Source organism: Heptranchias perlo, chromosome 13 (assembly GCF_035084215.1).
Source record: "Heptranchias perlo isolate sHepPer1 chromosome 13, sHepPer1.hap1, whole genome shotgun sequence".
NCBI classification, from domain to species: Eukaryota; Metazoa; Chordata; class Chondrichthyes; order Hexanchiformes; family Hexanchidae; genus Heptranchias; species Heptranchias perlo.
Window position 1 is genome coordinate 67259797 of NC_090337.1, and position 17880 is coordinate 67277676.

A 17880-nucleotide genomic window follows, 5' to 3' on the forward strand; every position below is an offset into this window, starting at 1 on the left:
CACAGCAAGGTCCCACAAACAGCAATGTGACACATGACCAGATAATCTGTTTTCATGATGATGGCTGAAGGATAAATATTGGCCAGGACAACGGGGAGAACTCCCTTGCTCTTCGAAGTAGTGCTGTGGGATCTTTTACGTCCACCAGATGAGATAACATCTCATCCGAAAGATCTTCCAAAATTCCATAGATTCTAGAATGGTTCCAGTGGATTGGAAGGTAGCAAATGTAACTCGACTATTCAAGAAGGGAGGGAGAGAGAAAATAGGGAACTGTAGGCCAGTTTGCCTGACATCAGTCGTCGGGAAAATGCTGGAATCCATTATTTAAGGAAATGGTAACAGGGCATTTAGAAAATCATAATATGATTAGGCAAAGTCAACATAGTTTTATGAAAGGGAAATCGTGTTTGACAAATTTATTAGAGTTTTTTTGAGTGATTCTAGCATGGCAGATAAAGGGGAACCAGTGGATGTAGTACATTTGGATTTTCAAAAGGCATTTGATGAGGTGCCACATAAAAGATTGTTACGCAAGATAAGGGCTTGTGGGTTGGGGGTAACGTATTAGCATGGATAGAGGATTGGTTAACGGACAGAAAACAGAGAGTAGGGATAAACTGCCCATTCTCAGGTTGGCAGGCTGTAACTAGTGGGGTGCCGCAAGGATCAGTGCTTGGGCCTCAGCTATTTACAATCTATAGTAATGACTTAGATGAGGGGACTGGGTGTAATGAATCCAAGTTTGCTGATGATACAGAACTAGGTGGGGAAAGTAAGCTGTGAGGAGGATGCAGAGTCTGCAAAAGGATATAGACAGGTGAGTGGACAGGAAGGTGGCAGATGGAGTATAATGTGGGGAAATGTGAGGTTATTCACTTTGGTAGGAAGAATCGAATAGAAAAAAAGAATACTTTTTAAGTGGTGAGAAACTATTAAATGTTGGTGGTCAGAGAGATTTGGGTGTCCTTGTACACGAAACACAGAAAGTTAACATGCAGATACAACAAACAATTAGGAAGGCAAATGGTATGTTGGCCTTTATTGCAAGGGGTTTGGAGTACAAGAGTAAGGAAGTCTTGTTACAACTGTACAGGGCTTTGGTGAGACCTCACCTGGAGTACTGTGTAGTTTTAGTCTCCTTAGGTAAGGAAGGATATACTTGCCTTGGGGGCGGTGCAATGAAGGTTCACTAGGTTGATTCCTGGGATGAGAGGGTTGTCCTGTGAGGAGAGATTGAGTCACATTACAACAGTGACTACACTTCAAAAATACTTCATTGGCTGTAAAGCGCTGAGGTTGTGAAAAGCGCTATATAAATGCAAGTCTTTCTTTCTATATTCTCTGGAGTTTATAAGAATGAGAGGTGATCTCATTGAAACATATAAGCTTCTGGTGGAGCTTGACAGGGTAGATGCTGAGATGCTGTTTTCCCTGGCTGGAGAGTAGAACTAGGGGGCTTAATCCCAGGATAAGGGGTCGGCCATTTAGGACTGAGATGAGGAGGAATTTCTTCACTCGGGGTTGTGAATCTTTGGAATTCTCTATCCCAGATGGCTGTGGGTGCTGAGTCGTTGAGTGTATTCAAGGCTGAGATGGATAGATTTTCAGACTCTAGGGGGATCAAGGGATGGGAGGATCGTGCGGGAAAGTGGAGTTGAGGTCGAAGATCAGCCATGATCTTGTTGAATGGCGGAGCAGGCTCGAGGGGCCGGATGGCCTACTCCTGCTCCTATTTATCTTCTTATGTTCTTATTATAGAACAGTCTTAGTCTCTTCTATAGTCTTTATAAAGAATCCCTCGAGGAGACACAGGGCATGACCCCCACCTCCTCCCCCACAGGAAATTATGACTTTTTGACAGTTTCCTTTGGTAGTTTTTTCAATACTTTAAAGTGTATTGAAGTTTGGTGTTTGAAACCAAAAAGAATATATTTTGGAATGGTTTTATATATTCCCTTGCCATATATTCTGCTCCCTCTTTCTTTTAATGCATTGAAGTCCAGGTGAACTCATTTGACTTTTTTAAACTTTTACTGTCAGAAATTGTGGCCTTCTCACACCAGAATTCAGAAACTCTAGTTGAAATGTCAACAACAACAACTTGCATTTATATAGTGTCTTTAACGTAGTAAAACGTCCCAACGCGCTTCACAGGAGTGTAAACGGACAAAAATTGACACCGAGCCAAAGGAGGAGATGTTAGAACAGGTGACCAAAAGTTTAGTCAAAGAGGTAGGTTTTAAGGAGGGTCTTAAGGGAGGAGAGAGAGGTAGAGAGGGGGAAAAGTTTAGAGTGGGAATTCCAGAGCTTAGGGCCTAGTCAGCTGAAGGCACGGCCGCCAGTGGTGGGACGAAGAGAGTGGGGAACGTAAAGAGGCCAGAGTTGGAGGAATGCAGAGATCTCGGATGGCTGTAGGGCTGGAGGAGATTACAGAGATAGAGAACGGTGAGGCCACAAAGGGAAATGTGGCCTTTTCACCTGCCCAGGAACCTCTTCGGATCACTGCCCAATGGGAACCCTGTCAAAATTTGTTTGCAGTTCTGTCGACAAAGTTTATTTTTGTTGTGCAAGGGAAGTGAGAAGACAGGTTTGTTAAAAGAACTCCTTGATAATGGCCACAGGTGATAAAGAGCTTTAGAGACACGCTCGTAACCAAAGAGAAAAACGTCATCTTTTCACTCATAAAAATACTGCTCTTTGCTCTTTGCTGAATTTAATAAAATTACAGGCCCTATACATCGGATTAATGTCTACAGTCTATGATATGATTTAAAGTGAGGCAGGAACCGAGTGCAATACAAAATGCCAAACAGATCCAGCGTATCCTCAGAATCAATTTGAACCTGCACTCGTAATTGTCTCGGGCTGTAACACCATCAGGCTAATCATTGCTGTGCACGTCAGGAGTTTCACTGAATGTAACTCGTAATTTGCAGGCTCCTGCACCAATCCAAAGCTTCATGCTCTAGTAAACAGCATTAACGTGCAACTAAACAGCACTAACACACAACTGTACAGCTGAAGAAATGCTTAAAGCAGTAGAACAGCAAGATTTCAAAAAATGGTCTTAAAAATTGTGGGTGACAGTACACAATAATTGCAGCCATTGTTGGTGAGCAAATCGATGGGGTGATGCATATTTTCCAGACCGACTGAATTAATATTGTCAAGCAGGGGCCTGCTGAAGGCCGAAGCTTTACACTTGACGTATTTTTCAATGCTGTCTGCTGTCATAGCAATTGGTGCCAAAATAACCATTCACTTAGGAGCTGCTTACAGACGTTTTCTCAGTCTTGTCATAACAGTATAAATGTAAACCTTGGAAACAAGGTGACAGACTGTGGAAACTGATTCCGAGATTCATAAAAATAATGTTTTCCATTAATATCCTAATGCAAATAAAGAAGCCTAATCCTGCTCATGAGATTGTTAGCTAACATTAAAATAATTATAATTTGAGATTATATAAATCTGTCAGGAGGAAGTGAGGAACGCCTCAGTGATTCACAGGCAGTGATGACTCTTTTTAAATGAAGAGAAACTATTAAATGTTGGTGTTCAGAGAGACTTGGGTGTCCTCGTACAAGAAACACAGAGTTAGCCTGCAGGTACAGCAAGCAATTAAGAAGGCAAATTGCATGTTGGCCTTTATTGCAAGAAGGTTGGAGTACAAGAGTAAGGAAGTCTTACTGCAATTGTACAGGGCTTTGGTGAGAGCTCACCTTTTATATTAATTCATTCATGGGATGTGGGCATCGCTGGCAAGGCCAGCATATATTGCCCATCCTTAATTGCCCTTGAGAAGGTGGTGGTGAGCCACCTTCTTGAACCGCTGCAGTCCGTGTGGTGAAGGTTCTCCCACAGTGCTGTTAGGCAGCGAGTTCCAGGATTTTGACCCAGTGACGATGAAGGAACGGCGATATATTTCCAAGTCAGGATGGTGTGATTTCGAGGGGAACTTGCAGGTGGTGTTGTTCCCATGCATCTGTTGCCTTTGTACTTCTAGGTGGTAGAGGTCGTGGGTTTGGGAGATGCTGTCGAAGAAGCCTTGGCGAGCTGCTGGAGTACTGTGTACAGTTTTGGTCTCCTTATCTAAGGAAGGATATACTTGTCTTAGGGGTGGGACAACCAAGGTTCACTGGATTGATTCCTGGGATGAAAGGGTTGTCCTATGATGAGAAATTGAGTAAAGTGGGCCTACTCTCTGGAGTTTAGAAGAATGAGAGGTGGTCTGGGTATATTCAAGACTGAGATCGATAGATTTATGGACTCTAGGGGAACCAAGGGATATGGGGATTGGGCGGGAAAGTGGGGTTGAGGTTCAAGATCAGCCATGATCTGATTGAATGGTGGAGCAGGCTCGAGGGACCGTGTGGCCTACTCCTGCTCCTATTTCTTATGTTCTTTGTGGGGACTTCCTACTTTTTGGGAATTTTACATCAAATTGTTTTTGGTCTGAGCAACCTTTTTATGTTCTGCATTCAAAGGGGGAGATCAAACCCCTTTTGGGAGAAGAAGAATGACAGACTTGCATTTCTATAGCGCCTTTCATGACCTCAGGACGTTCCAAAGTGCTTCACAACCAATTAAATACTTTTTGAAGTGTAGTCACTGTTGTAATGTAGGAAACATGGCAGCTAATTTGCTCACAGCAAGGACCCACAAACAGCAATGTGATAAATGACCAGATCATCTGTTTTAGGTATTGGTTCAGGGATAAATATTGACCACGACACCAGGGAGAACTCCCCTGATGTCCTTTGAATAGCGCTGTAGGATCTTTTACATCCACCTGAGAGCAGATGGGGCCTCAATTTAACATCTTATGTGAAAAGGCGGCGCCTCTGACAGTGCAGCACTCCCCCTGTACTGCAGTGGAGTGTCAGCCTAGATTTTGCGCTCAGGACCCTGGCATGGGACTTGAACCCACAACCTCCTGACTGAGGTGAGAGGGCTACCCACTAAGCCACAGCTGACGATGCAAACATAGTATTGAGAAAAGTAGTCACTGAAATGCCATATTGATACTGATAGGCTGTATCATCGACAACGATGGACAAACCATGATTCATCTCCAATTTAATACAGGTTGTGGGTTCTCCTTTGATTGTGAAGTCCAATTTTTGCAAGCAATATTTTCTCCCACACAACACATCGGATGTCTGATTGACCAGAGGGCTGACCTTTCCTTAATTTCATTTGGACTTTCTTTCCTTTGGCTAGCTGGATGCTTCAAGCTTTGCCATGCCATCATGAATCATCTTTTGCCACATTTTCTTATCACATGCTCCCATGTGTCAGTTAAGATGCCTCATTTGTTTTGGTTTGATCTTTAGGCCATCCCTATGTCTTTTGAACTGACCACCGTGACAGCGTTCACCAGACGTCAGTTGATGATATAACCGAGTGAAGTGCAGGCCCAGCCTTGTAAAACCCACCATGACTGAGCTAGGGAAAAGGTAAAACAAGCGAAAAAAAACTTACACAGTGAGTTGTTATTGAACTGGAATGCACTGTCTGAAAGGGTGGTTGAAGCAGATTTAAAAGGGAATTTGAGATATACTTGAAAAGGGAAAAATTTGCAGGGCTATGATGTACAATTCTATAAGTCTGCACAAGCCTCCCTGTGGCTCTGTACTGATGTCAACCTCAGAATTTAAGAGTTTTTAAATTACATTATTTATCCCCAGCCACATTTCAATCAACATCATTAGTTTTGTTGATATTTAGATTTTAGAAGGTGTTGCAAATGAGCTGGCTGTTTAGAATGATAGATGGGCCCAGAATCTCCTGGTAACACGTGCCATTATCTACATCTTGGGACTTATTTTACGGTGCAAAAACCCCAAGCAGTTATGGCATAAGTGACCTTCCAGGGCACCCGTCTGCCGTTTTCCTGGCCGACACAGTAGAAAGGCAAATTATCGTAGCCCCCGCCCCCATTTAAAAACAATGGTAATCACAAATTCGCTGAATTAACACTACTGTGATCACCGCTGCCACTTACACCATTGCTGATCAGTGGGTTAGGGAATGGAGCGGGTGAGCTCAGTATGTTTGGTGTTATCACAGGAAGTGTATGTTTGCAAAATATGCATTTATTTTTTTAAAAACTTGGCATATTTTTAACATCATTCCACAGTGATAATGTTAAAGGTAAGCTGTGTAATTAGTATTTGCAAATACTATTAGTTCTGGTTGATTTCTGAATGTTTGCAGTCTTGAAACCAAAGGTACTTTAGCTCTTGTCATTCTAAAGAATGAACCTTAAAACTAGATTATGTTAATTGTCAAAAGATTGCTAACGGTTTGTTCCAGTGCTGGTAACAGGCAAAGGGATGAACTTTTTGCACCTTCTTGATCCTGTGGCGCGCTGCGTAAACAAAATTCGTGCACGTGCGTTAAATTCACATGATGCCAAGGAATTGCTTCTTTCTTACCAAGTACGTTGGTTGTCAAAGGGACAGGCTGTTGAGATTTTGGGAACTCAAAGGGAAAGTGTTAATGTTTTTAACAGAAAAGTCGAACTTGTTGAGGAGAGCAGTTCACTTGAAGATAAAGTCTGGCTCAGTGACCTTGCCTTTCTCACTGATATCACTGAACACCTTAACAAGCTCAACAAAAGTTTGCAGGGGAAGGACTGCCTTTTCCCAACACTGTTTAATCCTGTGTCAAAATTCAAGGCAAAACTGAAACAGTTTGTAAGTGCTTGAATTTGCTCTGCGTTCTACATGTAGATTCATCTCAACCTACATTTGTGAGCAGACCTTCTCTACCACGAGTTTCATCAAAAATAACTTCCACTCCAGACTGACAGGTGACCCACCTCAATAATCTTCTGCAGGTGGCATGTTCAAAACTGAATCCAAATATTGACAATATTGTCAGGAGCGAGTGTGTAAGATTGCCATGTTTAATTTGCAAATTCATGCAAAGTAGGAAAATTATTCTGTGATACTAACTTCCCGAAACAACTTCAAGTCTTGGTGAGTTGCACAATTCTTTGAATTTGGCATGCAGCCCTGAATGATCTTTCATTTCTAAAATTTCCTGGTGTGCAGGTTTCACAGGTCTGGTGGGTAACTTTCTATCTCGATATCTGAGCGGGTGAATGGGTTGGTGAAGGATATCACATTTTTTAAAATCATCGCTGAAATCTTGAAACCATAATTCAAATGAATCTGCTAGCGAAGAAACAGTGTTCTTGCATCTCTCAAAATTAATGTGGAAATCATTGTCATCATTCTTAGAGTTCAGCTCCATAGACATCATTGCATAATTAGGTCTATACTAGCCCTATAACAATTGTTGGAACTATTATTATTTTTTGTTTTATTCAGTTAAGATTGCCAAGTTTAAAAAAATTTGTACTTTTCATGACAATACTGCACATTGTAGTTTCACAATGTGGCACTCCTTTGCAAAAGGTCGGCCATCATTGTTCCACATTGTTGGCAAAACTGCTGCCTAAGTCTCGTAGAGTGATCTCAGGCATACTGAGAAACCCAAATGGCAGGAGTCTGTCACCTCCAGTTCTCTTGTGTAGGGGAAATTACAGTCTACGCCTTAAGGGCTATTTCTCCTTTTTTTTAAAAAAAAGTAACCCATGTGTGAAATAAAGGATCCGTGGAGAGCAGTTGTATTACGGGTAGGGGGAGGGTGCAAATCTCTGAGCTGCAGTGGCCACCAGGGACTATGATAGTCCAAGGTTTGTCCCTTACTCAATACTTCTGAGTTGAGTAAGAACAGGAATAACCCAGGTCCAATATAAGATGGTAGAGTGCTGTCCTGGTTCGAACGTTGCTGAGCTGCAGACCTATAGTGACTGCTTCATCCTGCCAGCTACCTCTATACCTGTGCCAGTCAGAAACTAATTAGGAACTTCATTTCTGTAAGTTTGAGGGTGGCTGACAGATGTTGCTGTTCGATCAGACTGGAGGCACATGGCCTATTAAATGAAGAGAGGTTCTGTGATTGAAGTGAACTGAGTATCATTAATCAGCCAGCATTGTGGCAGGATAAAGAAGGAAACAAGGTTGATATAAAAAAAACAGACGATGTTGACAGCCATTCCCTTTTCTCCTCCATTCCATCATCCCTCATAACATTTCTGGTTTCTGTCTTTTAAAAAGAACTTGTCGGGATAATTCTACCCCACCCTGTCATGTGATAGAATTGTGAGATAGATTGTGTTCTTGTCATAGAAATTACAACAATTTCTGCACAGCCTGCACATTGTAGTTTCACAATGTGGCACTCCTTTGCAAAAAGTAGTTCCACATTGTTGGCAAAGCTGCTGCTCAAGTCTCTTAGAGTGGAGTCAGTGCTAAACTGTTCAGCTGAAGCTCTTTAGGCCAATTTCATTTCCTTGCCCATTCCTCTTTTTCAAATACTTATTCAATTAAAAGATATAGTCTTCATGTCAACTTTCCTACTCTGTGCCTGAACAGCCCCTTGTGGTAAAGCATTCCACATTCTTATAATTGTCTCGGGGGGTCCCGTTTTTTAAAATTTATTTTCAATGTGAACACGGATTTAGAAAGGAAGACGTTGCTTAATGAACCTGATGGAGTTCTTTGAGGAGGTGACAGATATGGTGGATGGGGAAACAGAGTGGTTGTGATGTACATGGACTTTCAGAAAGTCTTTAACATCGGACCACAGAGGAGACTACTGGAGAAGATTAAGGGCGTGGAATTAGGGGGAGGGTTGCACATTGGATTAAAAACTGGTTAGACGGGAGGAAACAGCCAGTCGGAGTTGAGAGTAGTTTCTCAAAGTGGATGGAAGTGGGTAGTGGTGTCCCACAGTGTTCTGTTCTGAGACTATTTCTGGTTCACAGTGTGCATCGATGATTTGGATATGGGGCTAGAGGGTGTGGTGTCCAAATTCTCAGATGATACTAAAATAGGAGGCATTGTTAATAATTCTGAGGACCCAAGGAAGTTGCAAAGGGATATTGATAAGATGGTGGAATTCAATGTCAGTAAATATGAGGTGGTGCATTTTGGTTTTAAAAAAAGTAATAATTATACTTTGGGGAAAGCTGGGAGATGTGGAAGAGCTGAGGGATTTGGGGTTCAGGCTCGCAAGACCCTAGAAGCAGAAACCCAAGTGGATATAAAAATACGTATTTTTTATTAAAAAAAGCTAATGGAATACTAGGTTTAATTGCAAGATGTCCAGAATATAATAGTCAAGATGTGATGGCGAATCTATGCAAAACCTTAGTAAGACCACAGTTAGAGTACTGTGTGCAGTTTTGGGCTCCACACTATAGGAAGGATGTTAAGGCAACAGAGAAGGGTACAGGGCAGATTCATGAGGATGCTGCCTGGTCTGAGAATATACAAATACGAAGAAAGACCTGAAAAATTTGGGACTCTTTTTGTTACAATAGAGGAGACTAAGGGGTGATTTTCTTAGAGGTAGTTATAACTATTAGGGGATTGGGACAGAATAGTTAGAAGTAGACTGGTCTAGACCAATGAGACATAGATATAAGATTAAATGTGAAAAGTTTAAGCCTGGGAGCAGGTTGTTGAAAAGGGATATGGAAACAGGGCAGGTGCATGAGATTATGACTGGTCAAAGTGCCTCATCGTAGAATCATAAAGGTTGCGGCACGAAAGGAGACCATTCGGCCCATCGAGTCCGCGCCAGTTCTATGCAAGAGCAATCCAGCTAGTCCCACTCCCCTGCCCTATCCCCGTAGCCCTGCACATTCTTTCGTTCCAAGTACTTATCCAGTTCCCTTTTGAAGGCCATGATTGAATCTGCCTCCACCACCCCCTCTGGCAGTGCATTCCAGATCCTAACCACTCGCTGTGTAAAAAAGTTTTTCCTCATGTCACCTTTGGTTCTTTTGCCAATCACCTTAAATCTATGACCTCTGGTTCTTGACCCTTCCACCAATGGGAACAGTTTCTCTCTATCTACTCTGTCTAGACCCGTCATGATTTTGAATACCTCTATCAAATCTCCTCTCAACCTTCTTTGTTCCAAGGAGAACAATCCCAGCTTCTCCAGTCTATCCACGTAATTTAAATCCCTCATCCCTGGAATCATTCTAGTAAATCTCCCCTGCACTCTCTAAGGCCTTCACATCCTTCCTACAGTGCGGTGCCCAGAACTGGACACAATACTCCAGTTGTGACTGAACCAGTGTTTTCTAAATGTTCATCGTGACTTCCTCGCTTTTGCACTCTATGCCTCTATTTATAAAGCCCAGAGCCCCATATGCTTTTTTTAACCGCTTTCTCAACCTGGCCTGCCACCTTCAACGATTCCTCTACCCCTCTTAGAATTGTGCCCTCTAGTTTATATTGCTTCTCCTCATTTTTCTACCGAAGTGCATCACCTCGCTTTTTTCTGTGTTAAATTTCATCTGCCACGTGTCCGCCCATGCCACCAGCCTGTCTATATCTCCTTGAAGTCTATCACTGTCCTCCTCACTGTTTACTACCCTTCCAAGTTTTGTGTCATCTTCAAATTTTGAAATTGTGCCCTGTACACCCAAGTCCAAGTCATTAATATATATCAAGAAAAGCAGTGGTCCCAGCACTGACCCCTGGGGAACACCACTGTACACCTCCCTCTAGTCCGAAAAACAACCGTTCACCACTACTCTCTGTTTCCTGTCCCTTAGCCAATTCTGTATCCATGTTACTACTGCCCCCTTTATTCATGGGTCGCTATCTTAATAGCAAGCCTACCATGTGGCACTTTATCAACTCTTATTGCAAACCTCTCTAGCGTGCCTGCAATTCTTAGCTCTCTTTCTTTCTCGGTATTCATTGGTCTATAATGTACTCCCAATGTAGTAACAGGTCCCTTGTTATTTAATTCCGCCCAGGTCGACACCATCAATAAAAAGTTTCCATTCCTGGCTGAAATTGTGCCTCCAATTAACAAGGTAAGCCGCCTTCCTATTTTTGGTTCTCTATCGCCTGAAAGTATTACAGCTGGGAATATCTAGTTTCCAGTCTCGCCCTGACTAGTACCAAGTTTTTGTTACAGCTACAATATCACATCCCGCTGTTCTAATTAGAGCCTATACTTTCCCAGTTTTGTGGCTAAGGCTGAGAGACAATGTACTGCAGAGAAATGTTTGTGCTATAAGGAACTCTGCTTTCCATATTGTCGTAAGTTTTGCTATTTAACGACAAAGAATAAAAGCATTGTATAAAAATAAGGACAGAATGTTTGACTTTAAAATGAGGACCGAATTCCATCTGTGTGCCCTGGTCAGTTGACCTGGTCTCTCTAACCCTACTTGACTCCCTGTGTTCAATCCTACGGGAGATCCGCTAGTATAAGTTAAAAATTTAACACAGGCCAATAGCGATCCACATGGTGAGATCGACAATGTGTACGGTAAATGTTGCCGTCTAGTGGCCTGTCTCGCCGTTGATAACTTACTCCGTATTTACCGTTTTTTCTAATTAGAATACGGCGCAGCGAATCAGAAGCTACGCGGCCAATGGCCAACGTATTGATCGCTCCTCTAACGGTGCGATTTATTGTTATGGTGGTAATTGAAGCGCTGAATTTGACAACGATGCAACATTAACACCATCTCCCCGTAACTGAGATTCTGATGTAAACTACATTACCGCAATTGAAATTGTAAATAAGCTCTCTTTGCCGGTGGATGCTGCTTGGTGAGGGGATCCTTCCCGGTTGGAGGCTGGGTTACTGGATCCTCCTCATTTGCAGGTTCCTTTGTGCAAACAATAAAATTCTTGGGTTTCTTAGCTGCCGTTTCCCCAAATTTAGATTTTTCTCCCGATCTCTACCCCCCCCATTAAATTTCCTCATTAATGGGGTTCCCATCCAACCCAAGCAATCTGACGTGCTAAATGTTTCTTTCACACCAACTGCTTGAGAACTCACTTTGGTTAAAGAATTAGATCAAAGTTGATTCCCTGTATTGGTCATCAGCGTTAGAAACATACTCGGTTGTATTTTGCTGTTTTGTGAAACCATTGATAATGTTTGCTACAATCGGGGATCAGGAAAGGATCAGAATAACGACAACTTGCATTTATATAGTGCCTTTAACATAGTAAAACGTCCCAAGGAGCTTTACAGGAGTGTAATCAAACAAAGTTTGACACCGAGCCACTTAAGGAGATATTAGGACAGATGACTTGGTCAAAAAGGTAGGTTTTAAGGAGCGTCTTAAAGGAGGAGAGAAGATGGAGAGGTTTAGGGAGGGAATTCCAGAGCTTAGGGTCTAGGCAGCTGAAGGCACGGCCGCCAATGGTAGAGCGATTAAAATCGGGGATGCGTAAGAGACAAAAATTGAAGGGGCGCAAAGATCTCGGAGGCTTGTTGAGCTGGAGGAGGTTACAGAGACAGGGAGGGGTGAGGCCACGGAGGGATTTGAAAACAAGGATGAGAATTTTAAATTTGAAATGTTACTGGACCCAGGAGCCAATGTAGGCCAGTGCGCACAGGGGTGATAGGTGAACGAGACATGGTGCGAGTTAGGATATGGTCTCCAGAGTTTTGGATGAGCTCATGTTTACTTATGGTGGAAGATGGGAGGCCGGCCAGGAGATTATTGGAATAGTCAAGTCTGGAGGTAATAAAGGCATGGATGAGGGTTTCAGCAGCAGATGAACTGAGGAAGGGGCGGAGACAGGCAATATTATGGAGGTGGAAGTAGGTGGTCTTGGTGATGGAGAGGATATGTGGCCGGAAGCTCATCTCGGGGTCAAATTCGATGGCAAGGTTGCGAAAGGTCTGGTTCAGCCTCAGACAGTGGCCAAGGAGAGGGATGGAGTTGATGGCTTGGGAACGGAGTTTGTGGTGGGGGCCAAAGACATTAACTTTGGCCTTCCCAATATTTAATTGGAGGAAATTTCTGCTCATCGGACAAGCAGTGTGACAAATCAGAGGCAGTGGAGGGTTTGAGAGGTGGTGGTGAGGTAGAGTTGGGTGTCATCAGCATACATGTGGAATCTGACATTGTGTTTTCGAATGATGTTGCTGAGGGGCAGCATGTAGGTAAGAAATAGGAAGGGGCCAGGATAGATCCTCGGGGGACTCCAGAGTTAACTGTGCGGGAGCGGGAAGAGAAACCATTGTAGGAGATTCTCTGGCTACGACTGGATGACGGAGGAGAGGTGTTGGAGGAGGATGGTGTGGTCAACCCTGTCAAAGGCTGCAGACAGGTCGTTCCCCTCCAAGTCACACACCATCCCGACTTGGAAATATATCGCCGTTCCTTCATCGTCGCTGGGTCAAAATCCTGGAACTCCCTTCCTAACAGCACTGTGGGAGAACCTTCACCACACGGACTGCAGCGGTTCAAGAAGGCGGCTCACCACCACCTTCTCGAGGGCAATTAGGGATGGGCAATAAATGCCGGCCTTGCCGCACATGAATGAATTTTTTTAAAAAAGGAGGAGGAGGGATAGTGCACCACGGTCACAGTCACAGAGGATGTCATTTGTGATTTTGATTACGGCCGTTTCAATGCTGTGGCAGGGGCAGAAACCTGATTGGAGAGGTTCAAACTTGGAGTTGCAGGAAAGATGGGCACGGATTTGGGAGGTGACAACATGTTCAAGGACTTTGGAGAGGAAAGGGAGGTTCGAAATAAGGCAGCAATCTCCAAGGGCAGAGGGTCAAGGGTGTTCTTTATTTTGAGGGTGGGGGGGTGGATGACAGCAGATTTGAAGGGGAGGGGGACAGTACCAGAGGAGAGGGAACTGTTTATAATATCAGCTAACATGTGGACCAGGAAGGGAAGTCAGCAGTTTGGTAGGAATAGGGTCGAGGGAGCAGGAGGTGGGTCTCATGCACAAGATAAGCTTGGAGAGGGAATGAGAAGAAATGAGAGAGAAACTAGAGAAAGATGTGAGTTCAGGGCTAGAGCAGGGGGTAACCTCAGGGGAAGTTTGGTTTGGTGGGCTAGGGGAAGGAAGGGAAATGGCAGAAGCAGCTGAATGAATAGTCTCAACCTTAGTGACAAAGAAGGCGATAAGACAAGGGAGAGGGATTTAAGAAGACGGTTTGTAGTGGAGAAGAGAAGCCGGGGGATAGTTGCAATCCAGGATGGTCCTGAAATAATCAGTTTTGGCGAAGGAGAGCAGGACCCGATAGTGCTTTATGTGGTCGAGTCAGAACTGGCGATGAATGGCTAAACCAGTTGTCTGCCATGAGTGTTCAAATCTGTATCCCTTGGATTTAAGGGATCAGAGATGAGGAATGACCAGGGTGAGAGAGAGTAATGGTTTTATTAGGGACAAGGACATCAAAGGTGGCGGTGAGGGTGAGATTGGGCAGATCAGTAGCTGCAGAAATTTTGTGGTGAATGGAGGGTCAAAAGCTAGACAGTTGGGAATTTGAAAGTGCCGTTGTAAATGACTTGGGAAGAGTTTTTTTCCCCAGAGGCGGACACAGATGGAAGTGGGGTTGGAAGGGGGACGTGAGTGAAGAGGGATACAAGGGAGAATGTAAGAAAACCATAAAAGTTACACATTCATCTACTCAACAGTTAAGTTGTTTCCGGGATCAACTTTCTCATTAATAATTTGAAGTCTTGGTTTATTAATGAAGGCAGCAGTTAGGACTGCCTGGGGTTGTAACACAGACCTGGAACTGGTCGGTAATAACAAGTCCCCATCAGCAAACACGTTTAGCACGTCCTTTAAAAACAATCAGTGAATGTGTTAAAAAGTCAGTAAGTCACGTCACTGCCAGGTCCCCAGCGCCATGATGTTTCAGTCCAAGGGGTAACGGAGTGCGAAGCGGCTTAAACACAGGAAAATCGGGATCTCTGTTGATTTTAATGGGGGCGGAGCTATAATTACCTTCCAGCTGTTTTTGGCGCGGGAAACGGACTGGGGAGAGCAGCATGACAACAGTCCCAAGAGAAAAAAGAGTGGTGTAATTAATGGCAAATGTCATTTACTCCATCATTTCCTCTCTTTTTCTTCAGCGTTCAAGGGTCCCTATGCCATATTTGCACCATTACAATGATCAAAGTCTGCAGGAAAATCAGTGCCAGTAGAGTTCTGTCCCCCCACCCCCCCCCCCCATATTAACCCCTTCCCATATGTTGTAAGATTTGCTCCTGTCCCCTGCCTGATGTCAGGCCCCATGGTCTCCTGGAATTTTCTTGGTTGCTCTCAGGAGTTGGAGAGGAACGACCCAGTTTTTTTTCCTCAGTTGTTCTACGGCCTTCAGCCTCTCCCTGGAGAGGATGTGATTGTTGAGGGGATGGGGCAGGCAGGGTGGATGGTGGATCATGTGGGAATGGGACAGGGTTGGTGGACTTTTCCTGTCCTTTTTTGTGAATCCTTGCCCACTGGCCTATTTCTCCTCTCTGCTGGCACGGTGGTACTGGCTAAGTTCAGCTCGGTTTCCGCTCCTGTTTACCATACCTCTGCTAAACGTACGGTGAAAACCGGGTGGAGTCTGGATGTGGGGGGCCCCCTCTAGCTTAAAGAGCCACTCACTGGGCTCAGGTGAAGAGTACTCGCCTGCTTATTGTACTGGAGAGCTGTAGCACTCCAGCCCAGCGGGGGCAGCACCAGTGACAGGCGATGGGGCGGGGTGGTAGTAGGTGACAGGATACAGGAGCTGGATTTAGCAGTGTAAACGTGGCTTAATATAAGTGTGTCCCACAAGAGTAATATCACTTAATGCAAACCTAATAGCAGTATTGCATCTTTAAGCACAGTTGCAGGGAAATGTTCATACAGGGGATGCATACCTGGCCCCTCTGTAAATATACATTGAGAAACTGCTCTAGTCAAAGGCTGCTGAGATCAACAACACCAATGTGCATCTATGTAGTGCTTTTACCATAGTAAAATGTCCCAAAGCACTTCACAGGAGCCAGAGAAGGAGACATTAGGACAAGTGACCAAAAGCTTGGTCAAAGAGGTAGATTTTAAGGAGTGACTTAAAGGAGGAGAGAGGGGCGGAGAGGTTTAGGGAGTGAATTTCCAGAGCACAGGGCCTAGACAGCTGAAGGCACGGCCGCCAATGGCGGAGCAAAGGAAATCGGGGATGCGCCAGAGGCCAGAATTGGAGGAGCGCAGAGATCTGAGGGTTGTAGGGCTGGAGGAGGTTACAGAGATAGGGGAGGGGCGAGGTCATGGGGGGGTTTGAACACAAAGATGTGAATTTTAAATTTGCGGCATTGGTGGACCGGAAGTCAGTGTAAATCAGTGAGCACAGGGGTGTTGGATGAAGGAAGGAAATTAAACCTTGTACCGTTGGTAAGAGATTGATTTAATACCTCCCTCCACGATCCAGCTTATCTAAAGAAATGGAACAATACAGAATTGCTACATTTCAGATGGTGAACTGTATATACAGCAGAAACATAATTAAGTAGCTTTTGACTGTGTCTCGGTGCTGGATCAGATATGTCACTGGTTTCCTGTCTCCATGGAAACATAGGTGAAATGGTGCAGTGCGATCACCAAAACACTGGTAAACACCCCAGCGTCCCTTATAATAAAAGCCAAATTTGACTGACTCCATCATTGGGCCTGCGTATAGGTGACGCTCTAAAATGTCTTACTTCACAGTTGGACGTGGCATCTGCTATTGTCAGTGTTGCTTATCTTAAACCAAACAGAAGTTACATTTCCTCAAAAGAGATGACATAATTTAAAAGAATCATTGAAAATTTTGTACTGTTTCCTTTAGAAATATCTGGAGTTTGTCTTGGTGTGTGTGTGTGTGTAGTTCTGCGCGTGTGTGAGAATTTGGCCTACTCAGAGCATGTGCACAAATCTGATGCTGTTTATACTTGAATTTGGCGCTCTGTTCGTATGTGTGTGTGTGTGACCTCTGTGTGCGTGTGTGTGAATTTGGCGCTGTGGGAGAGAATTTGGTGCTCTGTCTATACTCGAATTTGGCGTTAAATGTGTGTTAATTTGGTGCTCTGTACCACCCCTCCTAATAACTTCTCTGGTAGGGTGTCCGTTTTTGTCCGATTAGGCTCTGTGAAGCACCTCGTGACACCTTTTATGTTAGTGCGCTATATAATTGTAGATTTTAAAAAAAAATCAGTTAATGGTTTCAACGTGATTTTTTTTTTAAGTCAAAAAAGTTAAAGCGTTCCTAAATTTCTCTTCCAGTTTGTTTCAAATCATTTGGGAAAAACTAAAGCTCAAATTGTGTCACAGGAAGAGGACGTTTGTCGTGAGAAAAAAATGAGACATCTGTAATTTCTAATATAAACAAAAGGAAGTGTCATTCCACTATTGGGTGCATTCTATAGGCCACCAACTAGTGGGAAGGATGTAGAGGAGCAAATTTGCAGGGAAATTACAGAGAGTTTCAAGAGCTATTGCTTAATGATAACGAGGGACTTCAACTATCCTAATATAGACTGGGATAGTAATAGTGTAGAGGGCAGAGAGGGGGAGGAATTTCTGAAATGTGCTCAGGAGAACTTCCTTGATCAGTATGTTTCCAGCCCATCAAGGAAAGAGAGACATTGCTGGATCTGGTTCTGAGGAATGAGGTGGAGCAAGATAATACAGTGAGAGCCAGGCTGAATATAGAAAGTTCAGAGGGGAAGTGATAAAGGAAATAAGAGGGGCAGAGAGAGAGTATGAGAATAAATTGACAGTTAACATAAAAGGGAATCCAAAAGTCTTCTATAGGCATGTAAATAGTAAACAGGTAGTAAGAGGAGGGGTGAGGCCAATTAGGGACCAAAAAGGAGATTTATGCATGGAGGCAGAGGGCATGGCTGAGGTACTATATGAGTACTTTGCCTTTACCAGGGAAGAAGATGCTGCCCAAGTCACAGTAAAAGAGGAATAGTTGAGATACTGGATGGGCTAAAAATTGATAGAGGAGGTACTAGAAAGGCTTGGCTGTACTTAGAGTAGATAA

The 17880-nt window shown here is 43.7% G+C and overlaps 1 protein-coding gene across 3 annotated transcripts in view; it reads left to right on the forward strand.

Annotated features, from left to right (window-relative positions):
* The window catches only part of LOC137331690 (lactosylceramide 4-alpha-galactosyltransferase-like), a 73155-nt gene that overhangs the window by 18390 nt on the left and 36885 nt on the right, over positions 1 to 17880 (forward strand). For 2 of the 3 annotated variants that reach the window (XM_067995655.1, XM_067995654.1), the window contains exon 2: positions 10859 to 10918. The exons of the other annotated variant lie outside the window; for it this stretch is intronic. The gene's annotated coding sequence lies outside the window, so the exon portion shown is untranslated. The remainder of the gene's footprint in view (positions 1 to 10858; positions 10919 to 17880) is intronic. 3 annotated transcript variants of the gene reach the window in all.